The sequence below is a fragment of the Pimephales promelas genome, chromosome 3 (genome assembly GCF_988280905.1).
Source record: "Pimephales promelas chromosome 3, fPimPro1.hap1.1, whole genome shotgun sequence".
Classification (NCBI taxonomy): domain Eukaryota; kingdom Metazoa; phylum Chordata; class Actinopteri; order Cypriniformes; family Leuciscidae; genus Pimephales; species Pimephales promelas.
Window position 1 is genome coordinate 43,989,655 of NC_142771.1, and position 5,995 is coordinate 43,995,649.

Sequence of the window (5,995 nt, forward strand, 5' to 3'; positions counted from 1 at the left end):
TTCATCTCGTACAGACTAAAATCAGAGTCTAAAGTGCCTCCTGCTGGTATATATATATATATATATATATATACTTATAATGTTATCATTAAACTATAATGTTTTGCTAGCTTTCTTACACACCTTATTTCTTTTTTAAATGGATCTTTCGCTCCACCATGCCTTACTTCTTTGTTAGTTTTATTTTTTCCAATTATTCCCTTTGCGTTATTCTGAATAACTTCACTTATTTTACAACTTAACTCTACATCTACATTAATATAATTTAATTCAGCCATTTTACTCTGACATTGTTCTTTAAAAAACTCCCAATTGGCATTCTTCAACCTTCACATTGGAATCCACCTGTGACCGCAAGAAGGGTTCCCACAGATAATCTGTAACCAATTACCCAAGACTGACCCCTACTGGACACACACTTACATGACCAAGTTTAAAATAAAGACAAAATGGCTTTTACACCATTAAATATTAATGCTTGTATTCCGTGCTTTAGTTAGGGTCTTTTGTTAATCAGACTATTTACGTGCAATTACTATCAACCTCCCTCTGCCGTTTGTCATTAAAGCTGCATATAAAATACTAGAAGGTGTAATGTTATGTCTCTGGGGAGGCATGATAACATTGAGGTCCAGGTATGGTTTGTTACTAGAAAAGAGAATGAGAAGAGCCTTGTAATACAGTGTGTGAAAGTGAAGTTCTGATTTACAAAAATAACACTGTGACAATATAAAAAAAAAACTATATCAGTATGAATTTTTATTTAAGAACAGAAGTTGCAGTGTTTTAGCCTTAACACAGTTTCTTGCACAGAACTTCACCTGCTTTTGGAAAAAAAACTTGTTCACATGGCACAGGTGTAGCTGCTATTGACAGCTGTATAAATGATTTGCCAAAAAATATCTGTCACAGTCCTTCGTCTGCACCAGTCTGTCTTCGTCATCTGCACTACACTTCCCAGGATCCTCTTGTCTCTACTCCCAAACTCACTCCCTCATCAGCCACCTGTTCCTCGTCTTGTTCATCAGTATCACCTGTCTTCACTTCGTTATGTTTGATTCATCTGTGTATTTAGTTCTCCCTCCTTCAGTCTGTCCTTGCCGGTCAATGTGTATGTTACCATGTGTTTCGAGTGGTTTCCTGCCTGTTCCTGTTGATTGTTTAAAGTTTAAGTAAAGTAATCACCCCGTGACAACAGCGCTTTTAACAATGTAGATTGTTCCAAAGCTGCTTTACAGTGATAACAGGAAATTAAAGTAACAGAGATTATTTTTGCTTTATGACAGCTCTAGAATAAAGTTATTTTCCAGCTAAAAGTTCATTTTAATTGATTCTCTTCCATCGCAACAATCATGGTTATTAACGGGGTTGCTAACACAAAACTCTTAAAGTTCTCTCTACAAAAACACAAACCTGTGAGACCGCTGATGGCGTGCACACGTGTACTAAGAGTTCATTCTGTAGGTATGCACGTTTGAATATGTGTCCGCAGGCATGTAGTCCTTCCCTAAAAAAAACCAACCCTCAGCAAACTACTTGTGTGCCTTAAAATTTAATACAGAATTCTATCGCTTTGGCGTAGCCACGTGAACCGGAATTATCCTGACAACGATTATCTGTACAGAGGTAAAGGGGAGGAGGCCTTCACAGGGAGGGACTAGTGAAGAGATGAGGAAAGAAAGTTTAATGTATTGCCCAAAACTCCAGTGGATCACTTGTTCTGTTAGTGTATTGGTATCACTGAATATTGGGAACACATTTTCAAGATTTAGTGTGGATCAAAATATCAAGTATCAACTTTGATGCAATCTATATTGTGAAAAGCGCTTTATAAATATACTTGACTTGACTTGATGTCTTATTGAAAATGTTTCGTTTGAGGTCACCATGATGGAGATCAGTGTTTGCATTGTGAGAGTTGTTGTCTTACATACAATTGCGCCCGTCTTTTCTCGGTCAAGAGGGCACCAAATTCAAACATTCTTTTACATCGACTACATATATGATCCACTTTCAATAAAGATTAATGTTGAAATGGGTGAAATGCTCCTTTAATAAAGTCAGTCTGGTGTATAATAAGTGAAGCTGGTAATGCTTTTTGTAGAGTTGTTTAATCAGATCTTGAGATAGTTCATGTCTTTTATCTTCAGTTCATCTAAGGCTTCATTTTCATTTCAGGAACATCACACTAACCTTTAAATAACATTCTAGTAACATTAAGGAAACTGGACATTTTTATGTTCTTGGAATGTTAGAAATCAACGTTTCTAGAATGTTGAATTTTAAATCAAAATTAAGTTGAAAGAGCGTTTGAGGAACATTATACCTTTTAAAACACGTTCCTCTAACGTCAAGAAAACTGGACATTTTTCACGTTCCTAGAACCAACACTGAATATTTGCGTCCTGATTTGCGCTGGTGGTTGCTGCACAAGGCACGTAGCTGGTGGATTTAGCAGTGCTTGTTCCCGGCCAGGGAAGAGAGGAAGGGTTAAAGGGTTAGTTCACCCAAAAATGAAAATTAAGTCATTAATTACTCACCCCCATGCTGTACCAACCCCGTAAGACCTTCGTTCATCTTCGTAACACAAATGAAGATATTTTTGATTAAATTTGAGAGCTGTATAACTACCACATAGACTTCCGGGACTGGCTCTTGACGGCCCAGAAAGTCAATGAAGAAAATGTTTAAATATTCCATGTGACTACAGTGGCTCAACTATAAGTTTATCAAGCGATGAGAATACTTTTTGTGTGAAAAAACAAACAAAAATAACGTTTTTATTCGACTATTCCTTTTCTGAGCCACTGTAGTCACATGGAATATTTAAACATTTTCTTCATTGACTTTCTGGGCCGTCAAGAGCCAGTCCCGGAAGTCTATGTGGTAGTTATACAGCTCTCAAATTTAATCAAAAATATCTTCATTTGTGTTCCGAAGATGAACGAAGGTCTTACGGGGTTGGTACAGCATGGGGGTGAGTAATTAATGACTTAATTTTCATTTTTGGGTGAACTAACCCTTTAACATGTGGCCACGATGCAGTTGAGTGTGTCACTGACCTGCAGACCACGCAAGAAATGTTTTTGCAGCCTAAAAACAGGCTCGAGTATGCCCCATTCGAGTGCGCCCCAGTATGTGCACTGGTTACACTGTGCGACTCGCACCGCATTTTTGGCTGAAAAAAAGTGTATGGTACATGTCAGAGCATGTGAGCAGAGCGGAGCGGTTCATTCTAATTCGGTCTGGTTGCTACCGTTTACGTCAGAACCGGTTCCCTATTGGCACCGAGTTTCGGTACCCAAACCTAGTGAGCGGTAATACTTCCTCCTGAGCAGGGAGCACCTTCTTTCTCGCTCCGTCCGCTCAGCGCCGCTCGCTCAACCCAGAATGCCCTATAGAGAATGGGAAACTACGTCATGGCGCAGTGCATTCTGGGTAGCGGCGGCCATCTTTTAGGACATCTTTTCGTTGTCGTAACGAAGGTAAACAGACACACATGGACCGTGCGAAGATCAAGCTCAAGGTTATCTACCGAGATAAGCTTAACAAGGAAGCAAAGGAGCGCTACTTAGAGAAAATAAAGGCAATTAACGGGCTCGATCCGTACAAACACAAAGAGTGGTCGACTGATCTGAACAAGCTACCGCAAACAACATTTCCTGACGTGTTTTCCTACCTTGTTTTTGGTTTGAGCTCATACACATTTGAGCAGTTCCGAAATGATAAATCTCTTGAGGCCCAACACCACTTAACTAATAGTTGGGTTCAGGAACTGGAGATTTTTAAACTCAACGACCAGAAAACTATCGTTCGCACAAAGGTAGGTAACCACGCACCAGACACACCTCTCTGTCACCAGCAACAACAACACTGCAAGTTAAACTCTGCGTCATATATATTTTCTTTTTTACTTAGGAAACATTTTAGTTAAGTTGTTTACTTTTAGTAAATGTAATTTCCAGGCAAAACGCTGTTGTTTCTGCAATGTTCTAGACTAGTTTCTGTAATAAATCAGAATCCGGTTTATTTCCAGGGTTTCACATACGAGGAATTTACCTTGGTATATTGGTACTTAACCGTACACATAAACATAAATAAAGAACTAGTAAATAGATCAAAAGAACATGTCTACAAAAAATATACTGCAGATTTGACTATGAATTTACAACTGTTTTCACCAGTGTGTAAATGTGAATGCTATTTGAATATACATATATAATTCATTTTATGCTTATTAGTGTTATTTATGTCTTAGGTTTTGCACTCTCAACGCCTCAATGAACCTCCACTCAAGCCATGGGTGATCCTCAATACCAGTGGGCAAGTGGAGTGTGCACACTGCATATGCATGGCTAGCATAGCAGAGTCTTGCACACATGTTGGGACCTTCCTGTTTAAAATTGAAGTAGCAGTACGGATACGGGGTACTAAGACAGTCACTGATGTTCCAGGCTACTGGATAATGCCGAGTAGTGAGGACAAGGTCCAAGCAGAGGTGGGCTACAAGATTGACTTTTCCTCTGGCGCAACTAAGAAGAGGGCACTCGACAAGTGCATCAGTGGAGAGAGCACAAAGTCAGGGATACGGACTCGTGTTGGCTGCACTAGTCCGTGTGGACACACGACGACACTTTCAAACTTGTCACCCCTACTTGAAATTTTGCATATACTCACAGCAAGTTCTGTTTGCCTTTCTGGAATGGAGGGCTACTACCAAAATTATGCAGACCCTGTTAAGCCACGTGAAGTGCCAAAGTCCCTACAGCGCCTTCGTGACCCGGGGAAGGATGGATGTGAACTGCCTGTCCTGCAGCAGCATTGTGAGGGCCTCACACACATGGTAGCGGTAACAGAGGCACAGGCGGTTGCGGTGGAAGCTCAGACAAGACAGCAGCTTCAATCCTCTGCCTGGTACACATCAAGAGCAGGAAGAATAACAGCTTCCAACATCCATACCGTTGTGTCCACCAGTGTTGCCAGACCAGCTTTGTCAACTGTGAGGAGGGTGTGCTGCCCCAAAAAACAGCATCCACAGCTGCCACCAGATGGGGGATAGACCACGAGGAAGAAGCAAGGCAGACCTATGTCACACTGACAGCTTCCCAGCATGATAACCTGAAAGTGGAGCAATGTGGCTTTATCATAAATCCATCATTTCCGGAGGTTGGGGCATCCCCTGATGGACTCAATCACTGCACATGTTGTGGGAAAGGCTGTCTGGAAATCAAATGCACATATAAGCACCAAAACAACTCCATCATGCAGGCCTGTACAGATGACAGCACTTTTGTCTTAAGTTAATCTTGAAGAAGACACACAAGTACTACAGCCAGGTACAAAATCAGATCTTTGTCAGTGGGTCAGGTGTGGACGCAACAAGACTGTGCTGTGGTTCGGAACTTACCAGATGTGGAGTTCTGGACAGCACTTCTGACAAAAGCACAGGAGTTTTTCCTCAAGGTTTCTCTACCTGAGCTTGTGGCTTGCCACTACACCCGAGCAGCCTCCACAACTCAACTTCCTTTAACCATGTCACAGCAAGCTCACTCAAAAAGGCCAAGAACACAGGCACTGCAGAAGACAAACCAACTGTGGTGCGTTTGCAGAGGCCCTGAAGACCAGGACGACATGGTGGCTTGTGACAAGGAAAACTGTGCAATAGAGTGGTTCCACCTCAGCTGTGTCGGACTCAGTCAGGCCCCTTCAGCTAGTGAGCCGTGGCTCTGTGCCTCATGCACACAGAACTGAAACAGTGGAGCACAAGCAAGTTTTGGTTCAATATATTGTGAATAGTTTGTACACAATGCCATGTTATTATGACATGTTGTCAGTTCTTGAAGTTGACTTTTTTACCTGTTAAATTTGCACAACATTTTTACACTGCAGTTCATGTTAACAGTGCCTGTTCATTCTTTTACCTGTTATATTTGCACTACATTTTTACACTGCAAGTCCTGTTATTAGTTACTATAAGTTATTTTGTTATATTTGC

General features: G+C 41.0%; 1 pseudogene; it reads left to right on the forward strand.

Moving 5' to 3' along the window:
- Window positions 1–3,499: 3,499 nt before the first annotated feature.
- Window positions 3,500–5,751, forward strand: LOC148982113 (uncharacterized; annotated as a pseudogene).
- The last annotated feature ends 244 nt before the right edge of the window (window positions 5,752–5,995 follow it).